We start from the raw sequence: 14492 nt of genomic DNA, 5'->3' as shown, positions 1-14492 counted from the left end.
TTACTATAAGTACCCAAGCTTGAATGGAGCTGTTTCAAAGGGTGTCCTACTGATGTTGCCTTTAGCCTTATGAGATTCTCAGAAGTCTGTCTATTAAGTTGAAGCATTGATTTGGCCCAAATATTACAAGAACGTTACAGAAGCCATTGGACTGCATTTACTGCGAGCTCCAGTCTTATTAAAATCAGCTTGGGTTTCTATTGCAATATGGTATAATGTATTGTATTGCAGCATTTATATAGCTGTTACTACCCATATATGGGGCCTGAAGCGCTTGCCTCAATAAGCAGCACACTCCACGGCGGTGGGTGTGTGGTTGGAAGTGTGTTGGCTTTGTTTTGATCATATGAGGAATATGTTTCCATGTTATGCCTGTTGATCGCCAAGGTGCTGTTATTGTGTTATGGCACGCAGTGCGTAGCAGTGTGTTGGATAATGAAGTGTAAGATATAGGTATGCAGTTTTATGTTTTTTCAGTATGCTGGTAGCTTTGAAGAGCCTTAGAGGTCCCTTTGTGGTATTTCATAAGATAGTCTGCTTATCTGGTTCCTCTATTACGTTTTCCAGTCTGAGATTGTGTGTATAGTTGTGGTCCTGAGCTAAATGCACACTCCACCTGTATCACACAACCTGCCCTGCACACTTTTTTTGTGCCTACTGTGAAGAAACTATACTTACTTATGAGATAATAGGTGTATTTTAAAATATAACTCTTTTGTATTCCTCTCAAAACCTCTTTTTGAATGATTTCTAATTATGAAAGATTGAAGACCATTCTCTTCCAGCAACAGCTCCATGGATCCCGGTACCATGTATTTATAAACTTCAAGCTTGGCTTCCGGAGTGAATCATTGTCCTTGATTATTATTTTTTTACATCCATTACCGCATCACTAACATCCAGTTCATTGGCTTTGAACGACCTTCCGCTCGCTGCAGACTTCTCATAGCATAGCAAGCATTCAACTCGTTGACCTTCAGTCAGTCGTCAATATCCTGCTGTGCCCATGACTATCCTCAGCACAGCTAATCTTTGCATTGTGTCCCACCACTGTGCTCTCTGCTGCTGGCTCATATGAGCTTTTCAAGGTTTCACTAGTTACCAGCGACTGTGCTATTCCACAAGGACACATCTTCTCCTCAGTAGTATTCAACTTGTATATGAAACCACTCAAAATTCTACTCGCCACCCAATCAAAACTTAGTAATATGCTATTGACATGTATCAGTAAAAGGATATTTGCCATGTGTGCAACTATATACCTAGTGCCCAAGACTATTTATAATGTGCCAACTTAGGTAAACAAGTCAACATTAAAATAATAACTCACTAGATGTTAATTGTGGCTTTCCTCTCAGAGTACGATGGTGTTTCAAAAACAAATGTTTTGGCTTCTGTTTTTGGAATTATTTTGTTTACAAACAGATAGTATGACTTTCCAAATGGGTTACTATGACACACCTCCCGTGTCTGTCTGCTAGTTTCCTATCACGTCCTTTTGATATAACTACTCTGATTTGTACCGAGGAAGCCCCCACTGCTTTCAGCTTTATTCGCCCACTATCCCTGGAAAACACACTGTGACATCACGGGACTTTTGAAGTGTTGACATGCCAGGCCACCACTGCCAAATGGAAGTGCCACAATCAACAGGTAACAATTCTTAGCAAAGGCGATAGTCTGACCTTGGCAATCTAGTCCTTTAGGTCTTTTTTTAATTTCAAGCACATGCCACAACAAATAAAAAGGAAGGAAAAATAGAAACATGCCGCCACCTAATCATGGTGGACTTATGCTAGCCATAAAACTTGCCAAAGCACACCGATAAATGAGACATATAATTTTAATAGCACAGTGCTGGGGTTTCCAAGCATGCATGTGTCCTCATAACGGTTATAGAACCCCTTTTAAATTTTAATGCATGTCACAGGAAAACATGATTCTTACTCGCGCAAAGAAAATGTATTATTTCCTTTGTGTTTCTTTAACCTAAAAACGTAGGCCAGACACACAAGTATGACCATAAAAAAAGTAAAATGTGTTAGAGTGAAAAGTAAAACGTATTATCCAATCAACACTGACACTGAAGTCACCTTTTGCTGTATGTTGTGTTGCCACACTGATGGTCTATAATTTGTATTTATTCTGTATTATGCTTCTTTACCTGTGCTCTGGGTGTGATCTGTTTAATATAAAAATATTGTAGTTAAAAAAAATAAAAATTGACTGTGTGTCTGCTGGATAACGATGTGCCTTTTATGACCTGCAGAGGATGTTCCCCTCGGGCGTGCCAAAAGAAAGAAACTCAAACAGAGCAACACATTAGGTGAGTTGCTGCGGGAATTTCTGTGTCTGATTATAGATTTAGAACTATCAAAGAAAGGCTCGGGTCCCTGGCCTGGACTACTCTAGTATCAGAAACAACCAAATGACCAGATAGAATCTTTTTTGTGTTTTATACAAGGACTGGTGCCCTCTAAATTACAGGAGGACAATGAGAATATGAATGGTGTTTATGTTGTACATATCTTTATATTGAAGTTTTTTCACTTTTTCTATGCTTTTTGGATTTGCATGTAATTCATGTTTTTGTATTTATGTCATACTGAAAATTTGGTGCGTCTCTCAAATTGCGAAAAACGTTTGAAATCAATGTGAAATAAATCACATGTACTTAGAACAATTCGTCTAGGTGCAGTTTAGTAATCTTTCAAGATCCTATCTGGTCATTTGTTTGTTTCTGATTATAGAGGTAAACATTTTTATGAAGTGTTTGTTAACCCCTTGCCCGCGGCCGGAATTCCGGTCCTGTGCGGCACATTCCGATCGCGGGCGTGGTCATGACGGCTGGGAGCCGTTATCAGCACACGAGCACTATATGCCATCATCATCAAAGGGGTTAATGCTATCAAATAATATTGATTATTGCAATACCTCATTTATAAATGAATATTGTTGGATTCTATGGTAACCTAATACACATATGGTCTTTTGTAAAAACTTCATTCAACCTTCTTTATAATGACTAACAGGTCAATGATGGTGATCCTCTTATCACTGTTACTGCATATTTCCAGGTATTGTTGTGGCGTTTCTAATATGTACTTGTGGTACTTTAATTATTATTTTCGTAGCATGTGTTATTATAGCTCCACATACTCCTGCCAGCTAGTGTTGAGCTTGGACTTTTGGGAGTCATTTTCTTCTTTAAAGTGTTTTGATTCATGAGATGTGCTGTGACTCTCCTCTTGATTCATAACACGCTTAGGCACCAATTCGATCCTAGACTTGTTTTTTTCGCACTATCAAGTTAGGATGTACACAGAGAGGGCTCCAGGTTCATTGTGTTTCTTAAACGTTTTTTGGACCTGTGTGGATGACTTTCGAAATCAATGTTTGGGAAGAACAGTCTGCATCTCGACAACTCTGTTGTGCTGCTTCCCCGGGCAACTTTGTAAAACTGGCAGCCAACCCTCAATGCCCCAGATGATAAAGGTCTCCCAGTGCCCCTTGGGGGTCGGTGTGTCCTACATTGACACCAGATAAGGCAGATCAGAAGGAGGTCATGGAACAAACACCCTTCCGACATTTCCCCCCTTGAGGTACCCGTGGTTGGATCAACACAACAACGACAACCTGTGTCTCTTCCCCCAACTACAACAATGCCTTGTGCGAGACTTGCCTCGCCCTCAATTTGAAAAAAGACGTTAAGGTACAGAACAGAGAGACTGTGTATATCAGAAAATGCACCTCTGAAACTCCAGAGATTTTTGGAGAAAAAGATCTCGAACTAAAACAACGCACAGACCCCCAAGCCATGGTTACCTAGAAAGTCCCATGCCAAGGTAGAGCACTGCTCCCTCAGGAGTCCGTCATCAAGCCATTAGCACAGACATAAGAGACTGCCAACTACAGAGCCTCTGTCACCTTTGAACACCTCTTTGCACCACGAGAACTCTTCATTATTTATTAAGGCTCTTCCTAACGGTGTCAACTATCACTTGCCTTCAAGCCCTGTCAGAGCACGCCTGTACACAATCAAGCTGGTGCCGAAGACTCCACCAAAGCCAGAACCGAAGAACCCATTGACGCTGAAAATCCCATTAATGATGAAAATCCCATTGATGCGGAAAGCCAGATCTGAGGAATTGAAGGCACCGATTTTGCAGCGACTCCAGTATTAATTCTATAACAGGCAAAAGCATCTCTTCATTCACCCCATGACCTGAAAGATGTCAGCGAAACTACCTCCGCGGAAGACATCAGAGACAATTCCTCCCAATATAAGGCTTGCCTTTGAAGAAGAACCTTACTCGGAGGTGCCTCTTGAGCCACCACTAAAGAAACACAGGCATGGGGACACAAGGCCGCCTCATCGCCTTCACCACCTCTATATCAACTCCTCTACCTCGACCATCACTTATGGCACCTTCTCTACCTCCACCAGTCACCTGAGGGGATCCCACTCACCTTTTTAGTTCAAGGCAGTCCATATGATCCTACCAATTCATATGACCAGCCCTTAGTCCCAGGGCCCACTAGCGCCCCCTAGGAAGACAATAATGTTGGCTTGTTCCTCCTTGCCACCCACCTTTGCCCCTCTCTCAGAGCGAACCTGTCCTGGACCACTACCCAGTAAGGGCATCCCCACTGAATAATACCACATCCTATCATGAGGTCATTTAGAGGGCTGCTGCTCACCATAAAGGTGACATGCACATTGTCCAGGAGAAAGATGACTTCCTAGTGGAGACTGTTTCCAAGTCCAAACAATCACTCCAATTCTTATACATGCTGAAAGACCTGTTCAGATCTGCTCAGGAAAATTTCAAGGAGATGGTCAAAGCTATATTAGTAACACTTAGGGTTGAGAAAAAGTATCAATTCTCACCTAGCGACCCTATCTACATCAATGACCAGGTTACCCCAGACACCCTGGTGGCCACACCACTTGCAAATGAAGCTCTGCCCAAGCAATAGGTGACGTACCTGTACTTGACAGGACCAATCAATCAATCAGGACTTAAAAAGCGCGGCTAATCACCCAGGAGGGGATCCAGGCTGGGAGCTGTGCAGCTTCGGAAGAGATGAATTGAACATCCAGGTCTTGAGTCCTTTCCTGAATTCCAGCAGGGAGGGGGCGATTCGGAGGTTGAGTGGGAGGTTGTTCCAGCACTTGGTGACGAGGTATGAGAAGGATCGTCCTCCACTGTTGCTTTGTTAGTTGCAGGGTGTGTGCAGGAAGAAGGCGGAGCACAGGTGTCTGGAGGGTTGATGGAAGTTCAGTCAGTGGTTGATGTATGCTGGTCCTGGAGTGTGAAGGGTCTTGTAGGCGTGAATCAGCATTTTCAGTTGACATCTCTTCTGGATGGGTAGCCGGTGGAGCTTTCTGAGGTGATGTTGGTGAGATCGAGGATGAGTCTGGCCGCTAAGTTCTGTATGATCTGGAACCTCTTCCGGAGGTGTGTGGGGATTCCTAGGTAAAGTGCGTTGCCTTTGTCTAGGCGGCTAGTGACTAGGGCTTGAGTGATGGTCTGTCTTGGGTAGAAGGAGAGCAATCTGAAGATCTTACGGGGCATGTAAATAGTGAGGAAGCAGATGGAGTAGACTGTGTTTATCTGGTTTTTCATGATAGGTTTGCTGTTCAGGATAATGCCAAGTTTGTGGGCAGGCTCCCTTGAGGTGGGTGAGGGTCCTAGTTCGGAAGACCACCACGAGTTGTTCCACTGGGAGGTGTTGTTTGCGAAGATGAGCACCTCTGATTTGCCAGTGTTGAGCTGTAGGCAGTTGTCCTTTATCCAGTCAGCTATGCTCATCATACACGTATGGTGTGAGAAGTTGGCCTGATATGTGGTGTTTCCAATTCTGGAACCACCTTGTATCAGTCCAAACAATCCCTTATGGTGTCTGGTTGTAAGTCAACCTTGTTAGACAAGCTATCCTAGGGGTAGCATGGACTAAAAAGCCTTAAAGGCTTAACTTAAGAGGTCGATTTAAGCGAGCTGTTTTACCACATACAATCCTGTAATACCAAATGAAAGGACACCACACAAGTATATATTATAAAAATATATGTGTTTATTTCTAAATTAATCCCCAGTACTCTTTATGAGCAAAGGGGCACAAGCGTTAAATCAAAAGCACAGTATAACATATAAAGTTGCACAATTATGGATGAGGGCGGGTGGCCACTCAAACCATATATTAAAAAAGTGGTATAAGAGATACCAATCGAACAGTGGTTAGGCCTAGAGCCTAGAGAATCGCTGGGAGCAGTCAGGACTAGCAATGCTGAAGTCGGGAGAAGCCCGCGGGATTCGGGTGCAGCACGTAAAGTGCGGCTTGCACCAATGCAAAGTCAATGGTGCGTAAAAGTTACACAAAGTTAGTTAAAAGATACTTCCGCTGAACCTAGAGGAACAAAACTTAAGGCACAGACCCTAGAGGTGTGTACCAACGTGGGCACACCGGCATTGCAATGTTACCTCACCCACAGGAAGTGGGTGCACAGGGTCGAAGTGGCGTCGGGTTTTGACACGCAGGCTCTTGGTGCTTGGAGCTGAAGATGCTGCAGGCGATGGGAAGCAGAAGTGTCCGGTGTGATCCAAGGGTGGATCGAAGTCGAGATGAATCTGAAAGCAGAGGGGACAGAGTCTGGGTCACTCAGCAGTGACCAGGGTGGAACCAGGATGGAACCAGGCAATGCCGGGCGCAATCAGATGGTTGTCGAGGAGCTTCTCTCCGCTGTCACGTGGGCTCTGGGGCATCTGCGACGTCCAGGAGCAGGTCACGATCTGTCCCACGCAGGCTCTCGCCGTCAGCACCGTCGGCTTCCAGATTGGAGCAAACAGCACTTGGCAAAAGCAATCCACGCGGAACCGGGACATTGCTTCTCACTCAGACCAGGAGGGTCAGAGCGGGGGCTCCTTTTCACAGGAGCTGGTGCAAATCTGGAGCAACCAGAAAAGCAAGTCGGTTTAAGGTTTTCGTCGGCACAGGGGCCACAAGCCAGCTGGCAAGTGACCGGACCAACGCGTCGAGCCAACACAAGCAGAAGGGCCCCGCGCAGCACTCGTCGAGTGTGGAGGGGGTAGCTTTGGTGCAAGTGTAGCTCAGGGTTGGGGCTTCTCAAACCCCGGTGTACAGCTTCGAGGTTCACTCGTGGGCTGCACGGTCAGCGTCTCGTGGCCTTTTCAAGATGGCGTGCCCCACGCTTCCGGTCACCTCCACGGGTCTCAGCTCTGCGGGGACTGTGGATCGGGCTGGAGGAAGGCAGGCAAGCTTGATCTCGTCGATCTCTGTCGCTCGAGTTCCGGCGGGAACTGCAACAAAGCAAGGGTCGAGGTGCTGGATGGTACCTGTTTGCACAGGGTGGTCACTCCTTGACCACAAGGGAGATTCTTCAGTCTTCTACGTTGAGTAGGATGTCGAAGGGTCCAGAGATTTGTTTTTTATGTTTCTTCAGGATAATCTGAGTTGCATTGGCACTGCTCCCACTCTTATTCGAATCTGGTGGGCTGGACATCCTGCTAAGTCCCCTCCTATGGGTGGGACCCAGGAAGGGGGTGGATACACCCCTTTCCTTTGATCCAGGCCGCGCTGGGACTGGGGCTGGTGTGCCCCAGAACCGGTTTAGCCGGATTATGCAAGGGGCAGCCTTGTGCTCCCCAGGCAGTGTCTGGTTTCTTTGAAACCTCCCTGCTACAATCCACTATCTCCTGTCTGGGGTGGTGTAACACCGCCCTGCAACAGGAAACCCTTTGTCCAGGCCACCATTTGCTGAGTTTCGGTCAGCAGCAGGAGGCCAGACCGGTGTCTGTGGCAGAGGCATCCATTTTGTGGATCTGAGGCTCTTATAAAATCAACCGCGTTTCAGTAAAGCAACATGTCTTCTCCCTCTAGAAGGGTGGAATGCTACCCCCGTCGCCAGAACTGGCGAGGGGGTAGTATTCCAATTTGTATGACACCTTACACAACATGTTTTGATAAAGCCAAACCAAAGTTGCTATATAACCGCGAGGATTATAAGGCACTTATTAGTATATGGTATGGCATTATCCCGGATCAGCTTAGGGAGTTGTTCCCGACAGCTGCAGACAGGCTCAGCTCATGCCAGAGCTCCATCTCACATAAAACCACGCACTCTGCCTCCAGGATTGATAAGACCTTCCATAGGAGTGACTCACAGGTTTATATGTGCCCAGATATAGGTTTAGATATAGGTATACTATATCTAAGCAAGGGGTGATTACACCCACTTGCCCCAGCTGAGTGATCAGCCAGTTGTGTCAATTTAAGAACCAGCCAGGGGTGGCAAAAGCTATGCTTCAGCCCCTGGTAGGCCTTGGTGACACCTATGCCCTGAGCACCTATAGTGCATGGTACAGGGGCTGACAAGGAGTCCATATCCAATTGTGGTATGTACCTATAGCACATGTATTATACATTTAGAGAGAGAACAGCAGGCTGGGGTCTGATTAGCAGGCCCACAGCCTCAGTAAGTCGAAAACCAGTGAAGCAAAAAGCAAAAAATGGGGGTGACCATAGGATAGCAGACCCTACTCTCCTACACAACCCCCCCCCCCAAACGCAGGGACATTAAACTTAACCTTGACCAGATAAGTCTTCATGTTCTAAGTGAAAGTACCTGGAGAGACCATCTGCATTACCATGGTCAGTCCCTGTGTAGAAAAAGGTACGGGCAGATGACCTTTTTCAGAGTTGCCCGGCGTTAACCGCCTCTATACCCATTCAAGTTACCAAACACAGAGGCAGGCGCTGGAGACCGGAAGGCAGGAAACAGAAGTTTTATTCCGACGGAGCAGAACACATCAAATCAGACAACAGGGGTATCTTCTCGAGGTGCTCTAACCGCATCTCTGAGGCCTGGCCTCTTATACACAGGTTTATGATCTTTATTGCATGTGACACATTCTTGCAATGTTTTGAAGTATGAAAGGACATCCTCGGAATCTCCCCTTCAGGCCCGTTCCCACACACATTTACAGTTGAAGTCCCCACCCCGGTCACAACAGGTGATGATTATCGCGCAGTTGGACATTCCGCCGATTCACGGAATGTGTGGGGTTGATCGGATCTCATAGGGTGGGGGCTTTGATCAGCTCGAGGGTCCTTTGATGGGGGGAAGCTTCCTACTGTACGGGGGGGGGCAATAAACAGTATCCGCAGGGCCAGGTGGCGGCCTGGGAACAAGGGAGACAAACGGGCGCACAGGAAAAAGGGGGGTTGTATCAAAGGACCCGGGACCATGAAAGGAATGAAGGGAGGTGTCGCGCTGGGAACAGGATGGGATTCCGAGGCAGAGCTGCGCTGGAGAGGGGTTTATGACCCAAGGCATGAGAGAGCGGTGGTTGTCAGCGTGTGGGGGATGCTTGCGAGGTTAGGAGAGAGAGAGACGCGCTGGCTATCAGCGAGGGGCAGGGAGGCCATGGTGCTCAAAATGGCTGCCGCTTACGCGCACGAATGGGCTCGAAAAGGGCAAGATGGCGCCGATAATGTTGACGTTTGCGGCCTAACTTTTAACACCTGGGCGGTGCTCCACTGTAAAGTCCATCCCCTATAGGGAAATGGACCACCTGAGCAGTTTGGGATTTTCACCCTTCATCTGATTTAGCCACAAGAGGGGCTTATGGTCTGTCTGAATTAGGAAGTGAGTACCAAACAAGTATGGCCTCAACTTCTTCAGGGCCCAAACCACAGCAAAGGCCTCCCTCTCAATAGCTGACCAACGTTTCTCCCTGGGGGTCAGCCTTCTGCTAATAAAAGCAATGGGCTGGTCTTGACCATCTTGATTAAGTTGTGAAAGCACAGCTCCCACCCCCAACTCAGAAGCATCTGTCTGTACAATGAACTGTTTGGAGTAGTCAGGACTCTTCAGGATAGGTGCAGAGCACATGGCCTTCTTCAAGTCATCAAATGCCTTTTGACAGCTAACTGTCCACTGAACCTTTTTGGGCATCTTCTTGGATGTCAAGTCATTCAATGGTGTCACAATGGACCCATAGTTCTTTACAAATTTTCTGTAATACCCAGTCAGCCCCAAGAAGGCTCTGACTTGTGTCTGGGTAGTTGGAGGAGCCCAGTCCTGTATGGTCTGGATCTTGCTCTCCAATGGTTGAACCTGACCCCCACCTACTAGGTGGCCCAGGTACACAACGTTGCTCTGCCCTATCTAAAACTTGGTAGCCTTGATAGTCAGGCCTGCCTTTTGCAGGGCCTCCAGAACCTTCTTCAGGTGGAGCAGGTGATCCTCCCAGGTGGAGCTAAAGACAGCAATATCATCTAGATATGCTGCGCAAAAGTCATCCAACCCAGCAAGGACTTGATTCACCAACCTTTGGAAGGTGGCAGGTGCATTCTTCAAACCAAAGGGCATTACCACAAACTGATAATGTCCACTAGGGGTAGAGAATGCTGTTTTGGCTTTTGACTCTTCAGCTAGTCTGATCTGCCAGTAGCCAGCTGTCAAATCAAATGTGCTCAGAAACTTGGCAGAAGCCAATTTATCAATGAGCTCATCTGCTCTTGGAATGGGATGTGCATCTGTCCTAGTGACAGCATTGAGACCTCTGTAGTCCACACAAAACCTCATTTCTCTCTTTCCATCTTTGGTATGAGGTTTTGGCACAAGGACCACTGGGCTAGCCCATTGGCTCTCTGATGGCTCAATCACTCCAAGTTCCAACATCTTGTGCACCTCAGCCTTTATACAATCCCTGACATGGTCAGGTTGCCTGTAGATCTTATTCTTCACAGGCAGACTGTCACCAGTGTCCACCTCATGGGTGCACCAGTTATTTTGACTGGGTGTGAGTGAAAACATATGCCTGTGGGCCTGCAACACCTGTCTGCAGTCCACCTGTTGCTGCTCAGTGAGGCTGCCTGCCAAGGCTACTCCATCAACTGAACCATCATCAGGGTTCTGGGAAAGCAGGTCTGGGAGAGGGTCACTCTCTTCCTCCTGATCCCCATCTGTGGCCATGAGGAGACTCATGTCCTCCCTGTCAACAAATGCTTTCAAACGATTTACATGGAGCACCCTGTGGGGGCTCCTAGGGGTGCCAAAGTCAACCACATAGGTGACTTCTCCCTTTTTCTCAATGATAGGGTAGGGTCCAGTCCATTTATCCTGGAGTGCTGCTGGGCCCACTGGGTCCAACACCCACACCTCCCGCCCTGGCTGGTACTCAACCAGAACAGCCTTTTGGTCATGCCAAGCTTTCTGTAATTCTTGGCTGGCCTCCAGGTTTTTGGATGCTCTCTCCATGTATTCAGCCATCCTGGAGCGGAGACCAAGTGCATAGTCCACAACATCTAGCTTAGGCTTTTTGAGAGGTAACTCCCATCCTTCCTTCACCAAACACAGTGGACCCCTCACAGGGTGGCCAAACAAAAGTTCAAAAGGGCTGTAGCCAACCCCCTTCTGTGGGACCTCTCTGTAAGCAAAGAGCAAGCAGGGTAAAAGGGTGTCCCATTTCCGCCTAAGCTTCTCTGATAGTCCTTTTATCATTCCCTTGAGGGTCTTGTTGAATCTCTCCACAAGCCCATTGCACTGAGGATGATAGGGTGTGGTAAACTTGTAGTTTACTCCACACTCTTTCCACATTGCTTTTAAGTATCCAGACATGAAGTTGGTACCTCTGTCTGAAAGAACCTCCTTTGGAAAGTCCACTCTTGAGAAAACTGCAATGAGGGCTTTTGCCACCACAGGTGCTGTGGTGGTCCTCAGGGGAATTGCCTCTGGGTACCTGGTGGCATGATCCACTACCACCAGTATAAATCTGTGCCCAGATGCTGTTTGAGGATCCATGGGACCCACAATATCTATTCCAACTCTTTCAAAGGGTACCCCCACCACAGGTAGTGGTATCAGGGGGTCCTTTGTTGTGCCACCTGACTTACCACTGGCTTGGCAAGTGACACAGGAGCGACAAAACCCCTTGACATATTCTGACATGTGAGGCCAGTGAAAGTGAGGAACAAGCCTGTCCCAAGTCTTGTTCTGGCCTAAGTGTCCTGCAAGGGGAATATCATGGGCCAAGGTGAGAAGGAAACCCCTAAACTTCAAAGGTATAACCAACCTCCTGGTGGCACCAGGCTTGGGGTCTCTAGCCTCTGAGTAAAGGAGTCCATCATCCCAATAAACTTTATGGGCACCTTGAGCATTCCCTGCAGCCTCAGCAGCAGCTTGCTGTCTGAGGGGTTCAAGTGAAGGGCAATCTAATTGGGCCTGCCCCAAGTCTGCCCTTGAGGGTCCCCCTGTCCCCAGAAACTCAACCTGATCAGGTTCAAGCTCCTCAGAGACAGTCTCCTCTTGGACTGCAGAATCAATTTCCTGTGAAACCTGATCCTCAACCTGGGGCAAGTGGGAAGGCATAGCCTTAACCATCTTGCTCCTTCTCTTGGGTTGTGGTTGGTCTAATGTTTCAAGATCCACCACTGGTTCAGGAAGGCACTTCTTAGCCTGAGACCTTGTCACTGCAAGGACATGAGCTGAAATCCCTAGCATTTCTGCATGAGTCCTGTACTCCACTTCTGACCAAACTGAGCTTTCAAGATCATTGCCTAACAGACAGTCTACTGGGAGGTCTGCACTCACAACAACTTTCTTTAGGCCATTTGCCCCTCCCCAGGAGCAGTTCACAACAGCCACACTATGTGAAGTAGTGGAGTTGCTTGCATTGGTCACTAGGTAACTTTCACCTAGTACAATCTGACCAGGGTCCACAAAGTCAGATGTCACCATAGTGACACTGGCACAAGTGTCCCTGTAGGCCTGAGCCAGTTTCTCATTGATTAAGGGAGTCTGCCTATATTTGCCCAGGTTACTGGGGCTCACTGCAGTGGTCAAAGATAAGTCCACATCATATAGGAGAACTGCCTGTGTGGGGATTCTGACTAGGCCAGATTCCACCTCAGTACCCAAGGTTAACCCTACTAACCCCTTAGGTTGTGCACTACCACTACTGACTGTACTAGGTGGTGCAGGTGCTTTAGGAGCTGCAGTGGTAGGAACTAGATTTTTCTTAGTGCATTCACTGCCCCAGTGTGAAACTGATTTGCATGTATTACACCAAGGTTTCTTTGGGCCATCATTCTTCTTTTTCTTTTTGTCATTTTGGGAACCACCCTCCTTATTACTAGTTTGGGGGCCTGAAGACTTCTGGTCCTTTTCTTTATCTTTCTGATTCCCACCCTTCTGGTCTGTTTTCTTCTGGTCACCATGGTTCTGGGGTTTCTGCTTAATCCTTGTTCTGACCCATTTGTCCGCCTTCTTTCCCAATTCTTGGGGAGAGGTCAGATCAGAGTCAATAAGGTATTGATGCAACAGCTGGTTCTGACAGTTATTAAGGATCTGCTCTCTCATTATACGATTGTACAATCCTGTATAGTCTGAGACTTTACTTCCCTGCAGCCAACCCTCCAAAGCCTTAGTGGCACAATCAACAAAATCAGTCCAGTCCTGAGTCTGTGCTTTTTGGGTGTCTCTGAACAACAACCTGTATTGCTCAGTGGTTAGGCCAAACCCTTCAATAAGAGCACTCTTCAGGACAGAGTAGTTTTTGGCATCCTCAGGTCTAACTGTGAGGAGTCTATCCCTCCGTTTCTCAGAAAAGGAGTACCATAAAATTGCTGCCCACTGATCCTCAGGAACCTGCTGTACCATGCAGGCTCTCTCAAGAGCAGTCATCCATTTGTGGATGTCATCCCCTTCCTTGTAGGGGGGCACAATTTTTGTCAGGTTTTTATTATCATAGCTCCTGTCTTTATCTTTAGGAATTTTGCTGCCACCAGTGGCATCTAAGCCACACAATTTTCTTTCTCTTGCTAAAGCAAGTTTAGCTTGAGCCAAGGCTATCTCTTCCCTCTCTATCTGGAGTTGGACAGCCCTCATCCTGGCCCTATGCTATTTCCTCTGGGGGGAAGTCATTCCCCTTTGAGATTCTCTTGAGACACTAGAAACATGAGAGTCTCCTGATTGAGATCTCACCCTCCTGTTGCCTGGGAGAATTAAGTTATGGGATCTGGGGAGGTGCTGGCCCTCTCCACTCCCATGTAGGTCCAGATTGGTCTGGTTAAGCCTGCCAATCTGTACCTGGGTCACCCTCTGATCCTGATTCTCAGGCTCCTCTATCTCTGAGCCTTCTTCCTCCTCTTCCTCCTCCTCTTCTTCTTCTGGGAGATTCTCATTCTCAGGGGAGTTCACACCCTCTCCTGAATCTAAGGGAGCCTGACTCACCTTATCTAAGTCATCCTTTTCCAGGATAGCTATCAGGGAAGGAATGGTAGGGCCTCTGCCCTTCTTTAGCCCCCTTGCTGTGCACAAGGCACCCAGGTCTCTGTGGCTAAGGTTGTCATATCTGGAAGTTGCCTTGGTAGGGCCAACTGCTACAGGAGCAGAGCCTGAGGCTCCACCTGCATCAGACATGACTACTAGTGAGGTGTAAGTGGTGCACTTACCTACACTAAGT

At 47.3% G+C, this 14492-nt stretch overlaps 1 protein-coding gene across 2 annotated transcripts in view; it reads left to right on the top strand.

Annotated features, from left to right (window-relative positions):
* The window catches only part of TMEM237 (transmembrane protein 237), a 205692-nt gene that overhangs the window by 84639 nt on the left and 106561 nt on the right, over positions 1 to 14492 (top strand). For both annotated transcript variants that reach the window (XM_086955257.1, XM_086955256.1), the window contains one exon: positions 2270 to 2326. The gene's annotated coding sequence lies outside the window, so the exon portion shown is untranslated. The remainder of the gene's footprint in view (positions 1 to 2269; positions 2327 to 14492) is intronic.

This window comes from Lissotriton vulgaris, chromosome 2_1 (genome assembly GCF_964263255.1).
Source record: "Lissotriton vulgaris chromosome 2_1, aLisVul1.2, whole genome shotgun sequence".
NCBI lineage: Eukaryota > Metazoa > Chordata > Amphibia > Caudata > Salamandridae > Lissotriton > Lissotriton vulgaris.
This window is presented reverse-complemented; position numbering and strand designations above follow the sequence as displayed.